The sequence below is a fragment of the Macrotis lagotis genome, chromosome 1, assembly GCF_037893015.1.
Source record: "Macrotis lagotis isolate mMagLag1 chromosome 1, bilby.v1.9.chrom.fasta, whole genome shotgun sequence".
Classification (NCBI taxonomy): Eukaryota; Metazoa; Chordata; class Mammalia; order Peramelemorphia; family Peramelidae; genus Macrotis; species Macrotis lagotis.
Genome location: NC_133658.1, coordinates 567761306 through 567781796, shown reverse-complemented (window position 1 = coordinate 567781796; position 20491 = coordinate 567761306). Strand labels below are relative to the sequence as shown.

The following is a 20491-nucleotide window of genomic DNA, read 5'->3' as shown; positions in this document are numbered from 1 at the left end:
TAATATATTAACTAATTACTCTTAAAAGATAAATATTTAGAAGTATTGTTTGTGTGAAGCTGAAATATAATCCTTAACAGCAATCTCTAAATATGATTGCCCTGGGTCAAAACTCTACTACCTTAACCTAGTTCTTGCCCAGGGAAGACAAAGTCAGATTGAATCAGAGAATACAGCTTGGTTGAGTAAAACTGCACTATTCTTGCCCCTTCTAGAAGTCTGCTTGCTCTTAAACTGATCTGGTTCAAGGAGGAAAATTATATGGAGACCTAAATAAGGAAAGAGGTTAATGCTGCACTTGGTGAATACTTTACAGAGGAGCAGCCTTTACATCTGCCCCTCTGCAGAAACATACCCTGCCACAGAATATTATCTTCTCATCTTCTCTGCCATATGTTCAGGCAATCTGTGCTTCTTGGTCTATGTTAATATAGACTATTCAAAAACAGTGACAATAAGTGGACTCAAAAACAACCTGGAAGCTCATTTGGTGGGTGTGAGTTCTAATCTGACCTTTAGCTTGAGGGCATAACCTTCAAACCAACTTTTTACTTCTCATATGGAGATACTAGTTTGAGAAAATTGCTAAATGAATCACTAAAGTATTTTGCAATTGTTAATAGATGAATAGATTATAGACATTCATTTATTAAGTAGTCATATTTGCTAATACCACTCATTTGATCAGCACAACAACCCTGCAAGAGAAGTGCCTTTACTATTTCCATACTATAATCCAGGAAAGATGCAAAGATTGATTGGTCCAAGGTCACAGAGTAAGTGTTTGAGGTAAATTTGATCTTAGGTCTTCCTGATTCCAGGCCCAGAGCTCTATCCACAGTTCCATGTAGCTACCCCAGGATACAAATAGAATCAAGTGAAATAGTCTCTGATTTAAAAAGAGAAAATAGAGAAAAAAATATAAATGGGTGAACTAGAATAAGTGGAGAGGAAGGAAAATTCTAATCAAGAGGGAGGTAGAGTATATCTCATTCCATCTTGAAAAAGCAATCCAGGCAGCTAAAATCATTCACCAGTCAAGAGATCAAGGCCTCAGGCAGTTTTCTCCAGGGTGGTAGAACAGCATACATTGAATTTTCAATGCAGAGGGCAAAAATCCTGTCATAATGACTGAGTAGTCACTAAGACTAAGAAAGGACTTGATCTCCTGCAATAAGTAAGTGTGTGTTTAAATGTCTCAAACTTGTCTTTAATAATGAAAATAATTTAAAAGGTCTCTGAATCTATATACATAAAAATAATTCATCAATAAATCAATGAAGATCAGGATGACAGAAAAGTCATACCAACAAAAAAAAAATCATTCCTTGAGTCATCAATTCATGCTTTCATAAAATTTTAGAACTGGAAGATATCTTTCAAAAAAGTTGTAGCAGAGATTTTTTAGGAATCACTTTTAACATTCTTTCTACAGAGAACCACAGAGAACTTCACCATAGAGATCTTCACAACTAGTTAGCAATGAAGATGTAAGAAGATAAGATGATTTACTTCCTATAAAAGTGATTTAATCCCTAACCCACCCCTTTACTTCTAGCCAGAACCCTTCTTCTCAAGATTCTGGATCTCTATCTATCAGTCGGACCACTCCTTTTCCATCTCCTATGCTGTCTCAATATCCATATTATACACCAAAACTGTGAGTGTTCCTCATTTCCAGCTATGATCCCTCAGAAACTTCTTCAATGCCCACAGGTTAAACTATCACCTTTATGTAGATGATTTCTAGATCTCTACATCCAGCTCCAATTTCTCCCCTGAGCTTCAGTACTTTCATCAACAATTGACAATTGGACATTTCAAGCTTAATGTGTCCAAAACAACTCATTCTTTTCCCAATAAACCTAGTCATCTTCCATACTTCCTAATTTAAGCAAAAGTTGTCATCATACTCTCAGTTTCTCAGGTTTTCATCTTCCACATTATGCTCAACTTCCCACATCCCCTTATTCCACACAGCCAAGCAGTCACTGTGTTTGTATAATATAACATCTCTTGCATCCCTTCTCTCTATTCTTCTTATTTAAACTGCCACCTTATTTGAGGTCCTCATTACCTCTTCCCTAGATTATTTCAACAGCCTCTTAAATTATTCTTCATGTTTCAAGTCTCTCCCTACTCTCTCTTTCTTCACTATTGACAGAGTAATTTTCCTTAAGCACAGATCTGAACATGTCACTCCCCTACTTAATCAACTCTAGTGGCTCCCAACTGATTCTAGGATGAAATAAAAACTTCTATGTTTAGCTTTTAAAGCTCTTTTAAATCTGACTCCAACCTATCTTTCCAGTTGGTATTATTCTCCTTCTTGTGCTCTGTGCTAGATCCAAACTATTCTTTACAGTAATTCTTCACAAGACCTTCTATTTCCCATCTTTGTTTCTGTTCTTGGATCATGTCCCATGCCTGGAATGAATAGATTCCTCATCTCTGCCTCAATAAATGCTTCTCTATTTTCAATATGTAGCTTTAAGTAGCACAATCTTTCCTGATTGTATTTATTAACTTTATATTTATTCTGTACGTATTTATTTGTCATCCCTTTTAGAATATGAGCTCCTTGCAAGTAAGTATTGTCTCATTCTTTTTATTTGTATCCCCAATGGCTAGGGAGATGCCTGGAAATAGTAGATGCTTGATATAAATTCTGGTTGATTATTGATTTGATTATTTTGAACCAAGATCTAACTGCCTTTAATCTTCATTTATTGACCCTTACTAGACCTAAGTAAAAGAAGTATTACCACTATTATAAATGACAACCCTTTGAGCATCTGACATCATTTTGTCAATAAACCTTAAGGTATTCCTCTAAATTTCAGTTCCCTGTGAAAAAGTGTTCCTCATATAGAAAATAGTGCTTTAAATAAAGGAGTCACCCAAAGAAATAAAAAATGGGGCACTTCATTTTAATCTCAAAAATAAGAAAAATCAACTTCCTTTAATTGATACTCCTATGACATCTTTTCATAACTATGTGGCAGGGTCAGGGATAGATATTATTTTTTTCCATGATAGAACTATCCTCAAAGACCATGGAAGGTTTCTTCCTTCTAATACTGCTTCATGGGAGAGTAGAGCAGCCTTTACCTTTGGTCTTATCTAGAGAGGAAGAAGAAAGGGGTAGGAGAACTAGCTGGGTAAAGTGAGTTTACTGTATAATAGTGCATTGGGGTCCTCACCTTGGGCATCTGTGGAATAGCTTTGATCTACAGTAAAGCACAATATTCCAAGACTTCATAATATATAGAATTTTGAGTGTGCTGTGGGAATTTCAAAGGAATATCTCTTGTAAGTAGGAATCAGAAGCATGTCATAATATCATTACAGAAAAATGTTTTATCTGTCCTTCTGTTTCCATAACTGAGTTTGCTTATTATGTTACTATCCTCTCATTCAAACATTTTCCTGGTGTATGCATCCAGATATTATTGTTTTCATGTAATTCAGTATCTCTCTCTCTCTCTCTCTCTCTCTCTCTCTCTCTCTCTCTCTCTCTCTCTCTCTTTCTCTCTCTTTCTCATATTTCTAAGAGAAAAATGCCCCATGAACCTTTTCTCATTTTTTTTTCCATTTGTCATGTTCATTTTGACCTCTTTGGCCCAGTGATTGCTGTATTGCTGTTACTGAAAAAAAAGTCACCCATAACTTAAGAACTTTTATATTTTGGGGGTTTTTTTTTGGGGGGGGGGGTCCTTTCTTCTTTCTGTTTCCCCATGGTAATATCACTGTATCTGTCTAAATGGAAGACTTGGCAGGTCAATTTCATCCTGTCCTTGCAACAAGAAAGTCCAAGTACACAACTCTACTTTAGTATCAGGTACACAGTAGACCATCCAAAACCATGTCATCTTTGAAAACCAACTGAATACATACAGCTGAAACAATTGGATGGAGAAAAGTACCTAATATTCAAATTCTTCAAAAGTCACATTTTCATGTGTATAAAATAGATAAGACCACTCCCTGATCCTTTTCCAAGTCCCATTCTATTTCCTTGCCTCTCTTCAAGCTTCTCAAAAATCTCATTTTTGAAAGTCTGATTTGGACACATATCTTAAGTCATCTCCTGTTGTGATAGTACCATCACCTGGGATGTTTTTGCTATGCTGCTATTTGCAATGCTTGTGTTTCAACTAAAATGAAATAAGGCAAGGTTTCAGATGATCAGAATAACACTGATATTTGTAAAAAGAGAGAGACACACAGAGACTTGGAAATAAAAATACAGAGACAGAAACTGATATATATATATATCTCTGTGTGTGTGTGTGTGTGTGTGTGTGTGCATGTGTGTTTACACACAGAGAGACAAAAAGAGACAGTGATGGGATCACGGGAAGTTGGAGGACTGGAAGGCCATATAGGTAATGATAAAAAGCTGGTCTTGGAGTTAGGAAGACCTGAGTTCAAATCCTAAACTGAACAAATCATTTATCCACTCAAGTTTCCAGCTAACTCTCTAAGACTGTAAACTGCAAAGAAATGACAACCTAAGTTCATAGAAAAAGTTCTTCTTGGGAAGCTTAGTATATTGGTGAAATTTTATTTTTTTACACACATGCACAAATAGAATGTTCACTTCTCCATTGTACTGGCTTAGATAATTACATTTTTTCTTTAAAATCAATTTGTAGCCCTTGTAGATGATAAAATTAAAATTAATAATAGTTTCAATTTATTTAGCAAGTTGCAAATCGTTTCACATATATTATCTCATTTGATTCTCACAACTCTCAGTCAAGGATGACTTTGTGAACACTTGGAGAATTGAGATTCATACTCAATCCAATTACCTTTGTAGTATAACTTGATGAGTTGTGAAAGAATAGTGACACAGTATTTTGATTTGCTATAGAACATCCACACAGGAATAGCCAAGAGTTTTCTATTGTGAGAAAAATATCTCATTAACCTTAAATATGACATCATTGTCATTATCATCATTATCATCATCATCATCATCATTATCCTGAGTTTCAAACCAAAGTCAGATGTGTGTGAAGGAAAAAGGACCTTGAAAGCAAATCCAAATCAAGTTCTTTAGTTTGATTTTTCTCAGTTACTTTCTCTGACTCATTTTCTTACTTTCCCACTATTGACATCCAAGGGACCAGAGTCTGAGCATATTTATTGAAACTGCAAGACTGTATGTATTTGTGGAAGATAGGAAGGGAAGGATCCTAAGAATGAGATAAAATGGCAGAAATAAGAGAGAAGATTCATATTAAGTAAAATTCTTGTCTTTGGAATGCTCTTTCTAGTCTGGTATAAAATATGACTAGCATTTCAGAAATTCTCAATTTTACCCAACTAATTAAATTATATTGTTCAAAGTCTGACTTAGTAGAGCTCAAGATCAATTCCACCATGATTCACATTTCATGCCAATGACAGTATCATCTCTCAGATTAATCAATGAGATGAATCTGTAATTATCTTCTTGACTCATTCCCCTGAAACCACTAGACTTATTTTTCTGAAAGTTCACTAAGTTTTATCTCCTCCAGTCATTTCCCAGTATATTTGGTTTCACTACCCAAAATGAATCCTGATTTGTAAAAAAAAAAAAAACAAACAAAAACCAGTCTCAACAAGATTGTTTTCTCCTCACTCCAAAGCTCCTTTTATCTCCTTGCTATTTTATAAGGACTGATGGAAGGTATTGCCTAAATATTGTGGCTTAAAAGTTCTTTCCTTCAAGTTCATATTGGTCTGTGGAAGAATGTAATAGGAAATCAAGATACTTCAGGTTCAACAAAGAAATTTCATTAAACAAAGTAAGTGATAAGGTCAATAAGAACTAAGCGAGATTTGCTCTGGATAATCCACCATTGAGAATGGCCTGTATTAACAAAATGCTTCATATCATATCTAAACTTTGTATCTACCTTAGTGCCTTAGGTGGTGCCCTGCTCACAACAGAGACTTAATGAACATCTGGTGAATTGAAGCAAATAACCAAGGAGAGATCAGCTATTTAGTTAGAATGATAAATCTCTTAGCTTAGTTTTTATTTTTAATTGAAATTGTAATAATATCTGTTCACTGAAGTTTAATTTCAAAGTAGCATTAATACTAAATTCTAGGCTTGGGAAACTAAATAAATGTCAAGACTTCCAGATATTCTTCTTGGTTCTGAAACTCATCTTAGCATGCTATGGTACAAGCAGTGGGAAGACCTGAGTTATAATCTCATTTGAGCTAAATTCATTGCCTCATTTGTATGATATTGATAGTTTTTTATTTATTTAAAGTTAGTACTGTAGACCATACAAGTCTTTGTTTTCCATTCTATGAGCTTAAAATGAATTGCTACTGCTATCTCATCAATGCCAGGATTTCCCCCAAATAGTCTGGATCCTGAAAAATTCTTCCTCTGGTGCTACAGAGGTGTCAGATTCAAAATGCAAAACTAGCTCCTGCCAGCAATCTTTGGACTAGGAGTCTATGGCCAGGAGATAAATTTTATCTCCCACCATGTCAAATTTTCAATTTGTTTCAGAGGTTCTGTTTCCCTATGGGCACTCTAGTAAAAGTTTGTGATATAACCATGATATCTCTCTAGCACAACAGTTCACTTCAAAAAGTTCCAAGGAGTTTGCACTGAACTGGATGCATAGAGATTGAACAAGAATTCCATGAAAAAGTTCCTCTTAGTCTCTCAATCCTTATGCTGAATTTCTGTTGAGTGTAAGGTCCTTGGGAAGAAAGACTATCTCATCCTTTCTTTGCATCTCAAATATTTCACATAGTGCTTTTCAAATAATCGATTTTTTTCCTATTCCCTTCCCAAAGGACTGTTTTGATTCTGAGCACTGCCTTATCACACTTCCCATGTTCTCTTAGTCCTTCCCTTCCTATTTCCCTGATGAGCAAGATGAATTTCCATACCCAACTGTATGTGATGAATTTATATTTTTCTTTCTTTGAAGTGGTTCAGATGAAAATGATCTTCAAACATCGCCCATTCCTCTAATATTGTTCTCCATTTTACAAAACTCTTCCTTGCATGCTTCTTTTTCCTCATTCTTCCTTGCTCATTCCCCTTCTCCTACATATTCTACTCACTTCTAGGGGTGGAAAAGATATTTGTCTCAGTCTTATATCTTTTTGACTTGATACTTTCAGAGATATGTTTTTCATGCTTCCAAGGTGGTATGATATGGGGATTTTTCTGGTCAGGAAGGTCTACCTTCCTGTCCTATCCAGGTAGGACTCCTACTCTGACTATAACCACTCTAGAACTATGGCCTGGAATTGGGTGATGAATAATGAAGTTGCAATTTGGTACTCACTCCTGAGCTCATAGCTAGCACAGGTAACTCCTGGAATCTCCTTCTGACCAGGTAATCACTATCCTTACCATGGGCAGGGGTTGCTGGGCCCTCTTCACACCATTTTTGCTTCTGTTGCCACCACAGTCTCCAAACCCCAGAGCTTAGGTTGCTTCTGCCATCATACTGCAATCAGCTCCCAATCTAGTGTTCCCAGACCTCTCTTACTCTAAGCCATCTTGGGCTGAAAGATGACCCAGTATGGTTTTTTTTCTTTTTTCCATGCTTTTTAGAATTGATTAGATGGGCTATCTTGAGAAAGTTTGGGAAAAAGGTTCAATTTACTTCTCCCAATAACAGAAAGTCAATGAAATTATTTTAATAACCATTCATTTTTCTATCACTTCCACTTTTTTCCCCTGCCCCTTCCCAGAGAAATCTTTTGTATAGCAAAGATCAAAAAAAAAAAAAAAAAAAGAGGGGGAAAAGTTCAGTCAGACTAATTGATTCATCACCAAAGTCTAAGCATTATGGCCAGTGTCCTATATCCATAATCCCCCTACCTTTGTAAAGAAGACAGGGAGATATGTTCATATAATTCTTCTTTGGATAGAAACTTTGTAATTATAGTGTCAAAGCTTTCAATTTTGATTTTGTTCTTCTTTTCATTCACATTGATGCCAATATTTTTATATTGTTTTCCTAGTTTGGGCTCTTTCACTTTGCAGTAGTTCATATATTTATCTCCATATTCTTCATATTCATTGCTACTAATAGCACAGTTGTATTCCATTACTTAAATACCAAAATTTCTTTAGTCACTAATATTTGTGAAATCTAAAAACTCCTTCCCCAAATAATACATATGAAAACTATAATAGATTGCTTTCACTGACTGTTCAGCTGTAATAGGTCAGTTTGTCTCATGTATGAATACATTCCCTGAAGTTATCCAAATCTATCCTGATTATCAAAGATATGAGCCAAGATTCTAGACAGTTATAGGGCATTCAAATGAAAAATGTCAAGGGGGGGGGACTTTTTCCTAATAGTCTAATGTAGCTATTTTAACATTTTGGTGTGATATTGATAAGTTGTGAAATTTTTTATCAAGGTCTATTTTAAGGTTTTTAAATTGACAGTCTACCTTTGCAGTTATCGTATATGGAATAGTATAATAATACTAGCTCTTCATTAAATAGCATAATAGAGCTGAAAGGTCTTTATACATTTCCCTAGTCCAACCTCCCTCATTTTAACAGATGAGAAAACACAGTAAATAGAACAAAGCAACTTACCTAAGATAATATTAAGTAGGAAAGAGGGATTTAAACCTATGTCCTATGACTTCAAATGGTCCTTTGGTTTCATTATGAAATATAATTCAAAATATAAGCAAATTGATCTTTTTTATTAAGGATAATCATGCACCCAACCTAAGTAATCTGCCTTGATATAATAATATTTATATGGCTTTATTTAGATGAAATCAAACACTTTGTATTCCTGTAGCTGCTCACTGATATGAGAACATAAGTTGCTATTGAGAACAAATTCAACTCTTATGATTTCCCTCATAGTGTCTTTATTCCCTAAAGAACACCTGGTAAGAGAATATAGTTATAAATTTATAAACATTATGAACCTTAATCATTATTATATACAGAGGTAAAAGTATTAAGAGTTGTTTAAATTTAAGGAACATTTTGGTGACTATTATGACAAGACGCTATGGTGGTGGGGAAATCCAGCCTTGAAGAATCACAAGAATCTAGGAGGGGGAAGCACTTTTTTTGTGGTCAACTAGCTGTACATGTCCAAGATTCCTTTCTATACCATCTTCAACAAATGAATGTTCAGCATCTGTTTGAAGGTCTTCAATGGGTTTTCTTTCATTGAATCTCTCAAGTGAATGGATTCCATTTTTGTGCATAAATCTAAGGAAGTTTTTTTTTTCTTACATCAAACCTTCTCTTCATTTTTCTGCCAGTGTTCATAGTTCTGCTTTTGGGGGAATTTCTTCAGTATTATAATCTACAGGTATTTAAATTGACCTCATCTGTTCTTTAAAAGTCCTCACCAGTTCCTTTAGTGAATCCTCCAGTGATCTCTAATCTTATATAATCTTGTCAATGACCTGGTCACGATCTCCAGATTTTATGTCTTTTTTTTTTGTTGAGGCAATGATGTTGTGACTTTCCCAAGGTCATATTGCTAGGAAATTATTAGGTTTATGAGGCTGAACTTGACCTCAGATCCTCTTGACTCCATGGCCAGTGCTCTATCCACTGTACCATCTAACTGTCCCTATCAAAGTCTTCTTAAAAAATGGTGAGCCAAGAATAGAACATTTTGTTCCAGTTGTGGTCTGAATAGGGTAGAGTGCAGTGGAACTATTATCTCTCCCTTTCTGGACATTGCCTTCCCTTAATGTGACATAAAATTTAGCCTCCTTTACCTATTAGGTTAAACTATTGGCTCACATTAAGTATAAATTTTAATAACACCCTCAGATATTCTTCATAGTAATTATTACCTGATGAAACATTGTGTATTGGATTCACTGCTGGGCATAAAGTCACAGAGATCTGGTTATGAGTCTTAGTTTTTACATATACTATTTATGTGACCCAGGACATGTTACTTAATCTTTCAGTTATCTAGTAAATTCTTTAAAAATTGTAAGTTGCAGAAATTATCCTGAGTGCATGGCAGAGGGTTTCTCATTGAGAGTTCCCTATACTATTGAAATCAATGTTCTTATCCTCATTTCCATTATTGCCTCAGCCCTGTCTTCTTAGTTCTACACTTTTAAAGTTGATTTTAACCCAAATGTAAAACTTTACATTTGTGCCTGTTATTTAATTTAGCCTAACACTCTAGTCTATCAAAATCTCTTTGAATCCATATTCAGATACTCAATTTATTAACTCCTTCTCCTAATTTCAAATCAACTCCAAATTTGACAAATTTGACAAATGTGACATCTATTATTTCATTCATACAACACACGGCAAGTAATAGCTCCTTGAAGACTCCCCTAGAGACTTCTCTCTACCTTTGACATTCACCCAAGCATTCACATCTACCTTTTTGGATCTGGTCATTCATATATTTCTAAATCCAACTAATTGCACTTCTACATTAAGTCTGTAACAGAACAGAATCAAAGACTTCGTTGAATGGATTGATAAAGTCTAGGAATATCATATCCATAGAAGCCTCCACTCTATCATTCTAATTACTTTGTCAATAATAATAATAACAAAAGATATAGGTATATATAATAATAATACCAAAGGACATGAGTTGTTCTCATTGAAGTCATGCTAACTTTTAGTCATCAGTAATCCCCTTTCTAATGGCTCACAAACCATTCCTTTAATGGTTTATTAATGTATACTGTCCAAATATTTGTTGTCATTATAAACCAGGATTAAAGCAAACAACTAGAGAGTAGAGAGGGTGCTTTTTAGGAGACACATAAAAAGTAATGGAGTTGTTAGAACTGAGAGCACAAAGAGGAGTATGAAGGAAGCAGGACCTATTGCTGAGTCCTAAGAAAGTAGGTCTAAAGAGGCTGACAAGTGACCAGCCTTGTGAATAAATAAAATTTACCAGGCACATTAAGTATAAAAATCTAGCAGAAGGGGGCTAGTCATAAATAAAGGGAGAAGTTATAAGAATAAAGTAATTAATTCTTGGAACCATTATATCCTTGCGAAATTCCCCTGTAATTTGTGATTACCCCCTCCTTTTCCCTGTCCTTAAATGTGGTTTCTTATATTCTATAGTAGATTCTTAAAAATCAAAATATAAGTAAGATCTGGTACTATTTTCAAAATCAGGGGGAGAAGAGTTTTATCACAATCTAAATTCAAAGGAGTTTTATTTGTAAACCATTTAGCAGAGTGCTTGATGCTGAGTAATTGCTATAGAAATTCTCATTCCCTCTCTCTAAGTTAGTTGTTAGAGAAGAACAAAGGAAGAAAATTAAAAAAAAATTATATTCTGCCTAACACATTTGCAAGACACTATGCTGTATTTTTTTAATATTTTACTTTATTCTCACAACCACCCTTTGAGGTAGGTACTATTTTTGTCCCCATTTTATAGTTGAGAAAATCAAGGTAAAAAGAGGTCAAGCAATGTTCCCTCTGTCACACAGGTTATTGTTAAGTACCCCAGATCAGATTTGAAATCTAATCTTTTTCATAATAGGCCCAGGGCTCTTTCCACTGTGCCACCAATTAAATCTTTTCTTTTCCAAGCTAAACATTCCAAGTCATGGAATCATAAATTTAGAATTGGATGCCACCATAAAGGTCACTTGAGGATACTGAGATCTCCAGACACTAAGTCATTTGCCTGGGGTCAGCCAAACATAGCTAGTAAGGGATTAGACCCCACATTTCCCTTCCATAGCACCTCTTGTTGTGAACTCACCTCAGAGACTTTCATCATCCTGTTCACTTTCCTCCAGATTCTCTCCAGGTTATCAACACCTTCCCTAAAATTCAATGACCATAACAGAACACATTACCCAGAAGTAGAGGAGCTGAAACAGAGTGCTAATAGAGCATTATCTCCCCAGTACTGGACACAATGAAAAAATTAATGCAGCTCAAGTTCCCAATATCTATTTTCTTGTCTATATCACACTCATAGTTTGTATTAAGTTAATGCAAACAACACTAGAATGCTAATTATCATTAGGAAACACATAGAAATTTGTCATTGTTATTGTTTGTTTTCATGATCATTTGAGCTATCATTATTACTATTTTATATTATCCTACTATCAAGTGTCAACTTAATATTTGGGAAGGACATGAGTCATATAAATACAGAAATTGGTGAGATTGGAACTTTATAAAAATTATATTTAACATTTCTTCAGAGTAAGAATTCTAGTAATTCTGCTTGAAATTATCCACAAAGGTTATTTAACAGATTGAACAATACAAACTGACCTGAACACCACAGTTTAGGTTTTTGCTTTGTGGAAACTTTTTTTTTTCCTTTTAACGAGCAAGTCCTTTCTCTTCCACTGAAGGCTGATGGAATAATGGCCCTGGACAATATCAAATCATTGTCTGCACATTCTAGACTTTTATGTGAAGGAGCAAATCATAATGGCCATACACTTAAAGCAGGACAATATTAGTGACTGAACTCAGAAGATCAAGGGAGACTAAATTTGCTTGGAAGATGGTTTCATTTCCGTCTTTTTCTTCCCTTTGTCTGGTCTGTCCCTTTTTTCATATTATGGCTCAGCATTTCTTCAATCAACAATTAACTATTAACCAAGTTATTAGATTATATGTTTGTTTATCCATTTCAATATCATTCTTTATGAAAGGATAGAGAGACTTTGCAATAAGCAGAACATATTTGCAAGAAAATAGAGAGAACCAGTGTAACACATAGGACAATGAGGTGTAGTGCTGTGAACATTGAGTAGCAGAAGACAGAGAGTTATACCAGTTTTATACTTAATGATTATGTTTTATTCTTCATTCTTGAAGAAGACCATGACATAGGAAGGTGATGCCATAACAAGCACATGAATTGGATTTGAGGGAGGGCGTGCTATACTAAGTCAACAGCCTCACTTTCTTCTCCAGAACCATTTGAGTAGAATGGCCAGATATGAATCAGGATGACTGGAGATGGCCCTGGATGTGAGGCAATCAGGGTTAAGTGACTAGCTCAAGGTCATAAAGTTAGTAAGTGGAGCAGTTAGATAGCACAGTGGATAGAACACCAACCTTGGAGTCAGGAAGAGCTGAGTTCAGAGCTAACCTCAGATATTTGACTCTTATTAGCTTTAGTTAAAAGTTAGGTAATTGATTTAAACTCTATGTCTTGATTTTCTCATTGTATCTCTAAATAAACCAACCTTTCATTTCTCTGAACATGAAATTGTATCTCCCATCTCCATCCCTTTAGGTAAATGGTCCCTTGGACCTAGAATATTTTCCCTCCTCATTTCTACCTCATGAAAACCTTAACTTCTCTGAAAGCTCAGTTCTCATGTCACCTGCTTTGCAGCTTTTCCTGATCTTAATGACCTCCAACCTAACATTTCTTTATGCTTGCTCTGTATACATTGTGAATTTATTTTTCTGTGCTTATGTTGTTTCCTCTCAGTAGAACATACTCTCCTTGAGAGCCAGGACTATTTTATTGTTGTCTTTGTATCTGAGGATCTCCATTTGATCTTTTAGCACACAGATATAGGTATCCAAGAAATGTTTGTTAAATAAAATTGAAATGAAGATACAATACATATACTCAACTCTGAAAAAGAAGTTGAGACTAATGATAATCCCAGAGTCTGTATATTTTCTTTTAAAAACTCTGCAGAGGGGCTGGCTAGGTGGTGTGGTGGATAAAGCACCTGCTCTGGAGTCAGGAGCACCTGAGTTCAAGTCCAGCCTCAAGCATTTAATAATTACCTAGCCTTGTGGCCTTGGGCAAGCCAGTTAACCCCATTTGCCTTGCAAAAACCTAAAAAAAACCCTGCAAAGTACCTTTTGCACCTCCAAATAAAATTCAATCCAACAAACATGCATTATGCATCTATGTGCAAAATCCTATGCGAACTCTAGAAGCGAGGGATATAAAACTATGAAATAAGGAAGAAAATAAACAGCATTTTGTACATTCTAATTGGCCAATGTATTCTTGAAAACTTCAGAATACATTAAAAATTATATTTATATTTAAGTGAGGAACAGCCAGGTAGATATCATTTCATCTGGCACAAATCTCGTCCATTGGCAACCACTGATTGGATTAGACCATCTTAAATCCAGTGCCATACTAAAGGTACTGACTGTGGGCTAGCTAGTTGTCACAATAGACAGTATACCAAACTTGGATTCAGGAAGATTCATATTTTTGAGTTCAAATCTGGCCTCAGATACACAGATAGCTATGTGACTCTGGCAAGTTACTTAACCCTGTTTGCCTAAATTTCTTCATCTGTAAAGTGAGCTGGAGAAGGAAATGGAAAACTATTCTAAAATCCTTGCCAAGAAAACCCTAAATGGGGTCATGAAGAGTCAGACATGACTGAAAATGACAGAACAGCAGTTGGCAATGAAATCTAGAGGGCTTCATTTAAATTCTGCTTTCATACTTTACTTGAGTTTTCAAATCTGTAAAACAAAGATAATAATAATACTTACTTGGCCTGTCTCAAAAAGCCCAATGTAAATCTTAAAAGACCTCTAAAAATGGATTTTGGACAAAAAGTATTGCACTTCTGGAGATACAAAGAAAAAACCAAAATAAAACAAAAAAGTTCCTGAGTTCAAGGGGCTTATATTCTAATGGAGGAAATAAGATTTATCTAATCCCAGGATCATTGATTTAGAACTGGAATGGGCATTTAATGTGATTTAATCCAACTCTCTCACCTTACTGATGAAAAAACTGTGGTCCAGAGGCTTTAAGTAGAAGAAACAGAATTTGACTTTATATCCTCTGACTTCTGAATCTTCCTTCTATTCAGTGCTAACATAATTTATAAATTGTCTTACATGATTCTCAAAACAAATTTGAGTCAAGTAGTACACAAAAATATTTATGTCTAATATATAGAGGAGGAAAGTGAGACTCATAAAGTTTCACATAACCAGAGGGAGAATCCAAATCCAAATTCAGATTTTCTAACTTCATTTCTCTTGCTCCTGTACCTCAATTGTCTCTTGCACAGGGGATGTATTATTTTTAGTAGACTTTTACATTCCAGCATAAATATTATTCTTTCTACCTCAGATAATGAAAACCTGTAAAAACTAAGTATATTGTTGAATTGTTTTTTAATTACTCATCAAGGTAGTTTGTCCCAAATACTATGTTTGCAATTCTGATAGCTTCTACCAGTGAATTCATGGAGCCTGTTAATAGGTGTTAAATGGATAGATTGCTGGCCTTGAAGACAGGGAGACTCATCCTCCTGAGTTTAAATATGACCTCAGAAATTTAGTAGTTGTACAATTCTGGGTACGATACTTAACCCTGTTTACCTCAGTTTCCTAATTTGTAAAGGGAGCTGGAGAAGGAATTGGCAAATCACTTCACTATCTTTGCTAAGAAAGCTCATGAAGAATCAAACATCCAACAGAATTTAAAACTCTAAAAGACTAAACAGACTAAACAATAATGGGTAAGGATTTCAGGTAGATAGGCTTTTATTACATACAAGAAACATGGAAATAAGATTAAATCTTTCCTTCCATACTCATTGTATATGTATATATGTGTGTGTATGCAATCACAATGCAATATATATATATATATATAATATATGAAAATATATACTCATGCCCTTTATTCAAATAACAACATAAATTTTGAATTATGCAAAGAAAGAATTAAGATATCTCTGCTAGGTTTATACCCCAAGTAAGTCAAAAAGGGGGGGAAAGGGGGAGAAAAGATTCCAGTTTTATCAGCCTGGATATAAAAACATGTTTTTGTTGGAGAAAAGAGTTAAGGATGGATTACTAAATTGTGGTTCATAGATATAATGAAATATTACTGAAAAGTAATAAATGATATGAAGAATATAGAGAAGCATGAAAGGATTTACATGAAATGATACAAAATGAAATAGAATCAGAAAAAATTATGCATAATGTAAATGGGAAAAAATTTGAAAATTATTTATGTGAAATTATAGTGAATAAGGTCAGCCCCAAAGAAAAGATGTGAAAATTTTTTTCTCTCTTTGCAGAAGTGAGGGACTATATGTGTGTGTGTGGAACACTATTATAAAGAGCAGTGTATAATAGAAAATAAAGTTGTTGCAAAAAATAAAAAGATTAAAAAACTAAAGAAAATATCAATTTAATAAAATATTTAATTACTGAATAAATTATCAACTATTTTTAAAAGATATTAAAACATTTGGATAGTTTTAACTTTATTACTTAATATTGTTATTAATTATTGCTCACTCTAACTATTTTTTCCTGAGGCTTAAGATACAAAGGCCTTTCCTAGAGTGTCTCTAATTGGAGTCATTCTCATGAAATTTTTTTAAAGAGTGAAGACTCCAGGAAAAAATAGGTAAATTTTTAAGTAGAGAAGGGATTTACTTCCTTAAATATAGTAATTAATTTTGGGATTCTAATGTCAGGTTCTTTTAAAATTTTAAATTGAAAAGTCTTTCATTATTACCCCCATGGCTAAAATTGAAAACTACTCATAAACACTGAGTCAAATATTACTGAAAGTTTCTCTTACTTTTCCACAATCAACAATAGTTATACTAAGTCAGGACTTTTTCACACCATTTCTTTCAACTATTTCTTCCATAATTAAATTTGTCATTTACTAAAGATAAAATGTTTCTGATTATTTTTTGTGAATTTTTGTAATGCCTGGATCATCAGGAAACTGAAAGTGATCACTGATGCTCACTTAAACCTTCATCCACCACTCAAACCTCCAACCTGGGGAGTCAGAAAACTTAACATTCTACCTTACCTTGGGAAAATTATTCAAATTATTTAGCCTTGTAGTCTTATCAATTAATCAAAAATCATTTATTAAGTATTTACTATGTACCAATTATAAAAATGAAATAATCCTTGTCTTCTAGAAGTTTACATTCTAGCAGCATATGTGAATGAGTGAATGGATGAATGAAGTGAAAAAGTTTTTATTAAGTACTTGCAGTGTGCATAGCACTGTGCTAAATCAAAAGAATGGTCCCCTGATCCTTAGAATGCATTGGCAAAGATGGTACTACATAATCGTAAGTTGTTTTTTTTTTCCCCACTCATAAAATCAATCAGATTCTCATGTTAAATCATTTGACAATGCCAAGACCATTGGCAGAATGAATCTCTCCAAGGGTTGCTTCACAACAAGCAACAGATACTGGGAGGAAGCAGGATCTGTGATCTAGGGCTGGCTGAGTCTCCTAGAATCCTTGAACTTTCCTGCTTAATAGTGGCAATTGAATAACAGTTGATCTTGGTGGTGGTGAAGAAGGAAGGCACTTCACAGTGATTACTTACTTTAGTGATGACTGGAATATGGGTAGAAAGTGGACTTTTGGTCTTGGGGGCACTGTTATTTCAAGATTATTTAGGTTCAGGCTCTTTGCTATCTCTCTTGGTCTCTGAGGTAAGATGATGGTCAAAGTGGTGATAGTTTGATTCACCTGACATATGCTTCTTTTTATTCCTCCCTTTGGGTATTTTGCTGCCTTGACCCATGTGAAAACTCATATAGACATAAAGTATGCATATCTGTGAATATAATTTCATACCTGCATGTATATATGTACAAATGTATATTCAAATATACATGTATATATGTATGTATATATATATATATATATATATATATATATATATATATATATATATATATATATATATAGCATGTAGGTATGACCTCAGAAAAAGAAAAGGTCGGAAACTGATACATTGTCTTCTACTATTTATTTCCCATTTCTCATGCAAGTTTTTTCCTCTTACTCTTTCTTTCCTTCTTTTACTATCCTTAATTTCCTGCAAAATCTAACTCAAGTAGCACTTTTTTCCTGAAATCTTTCTGTATTCTGCCAGCTGTAAATGCTAGCACCCCAAATTCTTTCATATTTATTTTACTAATTAACTCCAAGGTTATTATGTGGGAGAGGGTGAGCATTCAGAAATGTTTCAAAGAAAGTTGTGCTTAAGATGTGAAGGAAAGAAGGAATTCTGAGAAGTGGAGGTAAGAGATAATTCATTTCAGTTTTAAAGGACCACTAGGGTAAAGACATGAAGACAGGAGATCAAGTATCCTATGTGAAGGACAATAAAAATGCCAGTTGGAAATGAACCATGGAATATGCATAGCATATATTCTAAATATCATCTATTATAATATGCACAATATACTATCATGCTATATGCAATATATGTTCTAAATGTGCTAAATAGTATATGTCATATCTAATAAGACTTGAAAGTTAGCGTTGGACCAAATGTTTTTAAAGGACTTTAAAGCATATAGTGTAGTAAAAGATAGCATTGTAAATGTAGTAAAACCTGAAATTAGATTCTGCTACTTATGACCTCTAAAACACAAGGTCAAGATACTCCCTCACTCTGGAACCTTGGTTTTCTCATCTGTAAAATGAGAGGTTTGGATTCAATAATATCTAATTTTCCTTTTTAACTCATTGTTATAATTCTATGAAGAAAAAAATTTCAGGTAGAAATGGTGCCATCACTGCAAGAATAGAGAAACCCTAAATCAAATGTTTCAACTGCCATCTAGTGTTCTAACCACCAGACACTTCTTTTTCCATTAAGTAAATCTGTAGCTTTGGAGACCAGAATTAAAATGAAAGGTACTAAAAGTGTTGTGAGAGAATTGCCTTTCTTAGATTTCCAGCTCACTTTCCATGTTCCAGGCTTGGGTACATTCTGAATATGTGACATTAAGATAGTTAAAGTCCCTTTTTTGTGGGTGTCCAAAAAGTGTTAACTGACTGAAATTGAATTGATATTCAAGTTCAAATTCTATTTAATATTAAAATAGTAAAAGTTTGGCTTGATCACAAAGACATAATTACAGAGTTGACCAGAATAAGAAATACAAGAGGTGATATAAAAGGAAGATTGTGGTAGGGAGTGGCAGAATTCCATAGGTTAGATTCAGGGTTCTATTAGAGTATTGTTCACTGAAGAAATGTGTCATGACACATTGCTAGTTTTTAAAAATCTTCAAACATTTTGCTATTGTTTTAAAATTGTTATACTGTGAAAATTCCTGTCTCACCTTCTCTTTTCTATCCTTCCCTCAACCTCCCAATCCTCAAAATATTTCTGACCCAGTATAAAAAAAAAAGTCAGAAAGTGAAGAAAGATGCAAAAAGACACTCTACAGTGAGCTAACTGTAAAGTAACTTTTGAAATCATTTCCCAGGAGCAGTAGAGAAGGGGGATAAGGAGATATTTGATAGATACTAACAGAAGAGTCAATACTTAATGGACCTGCAAGTTGTAAGGACTAACATCACTTTTAATATAAGAAAGTTCTGGTCAATCACTTCTCCAAGGTCTCAGCTTTCTTGCATAGTGTTTGCTTCTGTTGTCTGTCTCAAGTTCCTCTTCATAATACCCCTCCCTCTCTTTCAGAACACAGAAGTCATTTCAGAGACTCTCCTCACTCCAGTTTCTTCATCTTCTTTGAGTATGGATTTTTTTTCTTCTTTCTACTGATCAGAGTATATGGCTACATTTAAGTGACTTTTCTTCTCTTGCCTTATTTTGACTTTTCTCTATTCTCTTCATCTCCCTCCTCCCCATCCCAACCTCCTCACATTTTATCTTTCCCAGCTAAGATGCAGCCAAAAAAAATTCCACATGTAGTCAAGTGTCTGGCAAAATTATTGAGAGGTGGAAAGATCTCAGAGGGAAACCGCACCAGTTAACATGTGAAACCAAAAGAAAACAACAGACTCAGGAGCTCTGTAGGGCTTCATAAAAAATTTATGTTCAATATTTTATTCATCAGTCCCCCCCTTTTCTTTTTCTTTTCCTGAGATCACACCTAAATTTTCCAATGCCTGTCATTCTCTTACTTTTGGTGCATCAAGCTTCATTATGCATGTCCTGCCCTCATTTTTAATTGAATAATTCAGCTCTTAGCTCAAGAAAGAGCATGTTGTTTTTTTCTCCCAAATCCCTGCTACACCCCCCATGTACTTTTAAGACTACAGAGAGACATTTTCTTAACTAGAACAAAGGAGAGGAAAGCCTTGGAATCATTCAATTTTTGAATTAGGCAAAACCTTAGGAGCTCAGGATAAAAAAAATATGGATTTAAATCCTAGCTCTGCTGCTTACTTGATAAACTTGAACACATCACTTTGCCTTTTAGGGATTCAGTTTCCTCAACCATAAAATGGAGATCTATTTCTTCTTAGGAGCAAATGATATGTATGTAAACTTGCTCTGGAAACTATACATTATGATATGAAAGGTATCATTATTATCAATTAATTCAACCCTTCATTTTACAGATAAAGAGAGACTCCAGAGAAGTTAAATGACTTCAAACTAGAATCCAACACTCCCAAGATTTAATTCAGAACTCTATCTATTACATTAAAATCATGCTTATTTCTCATATAAACAGGCTAAGGAAGAAGGGAATTCTAATAGACTGACAGA

At 34.4% G+C, this 20491-nt stretch overlaps 1 protein-coding gene across 2 annotated transcripts in view; it reads left to right on the top strand.

Moving 5' to 3' along the window:
• The window catches only part of LSAMP (limbic system associated membrane protein), an 801725-nt gene that overhangs the window by 616801 nt on the left and 164433 nt on the right, over positions 1-20491 (top strand). The window lies entirely within an intron of this gene.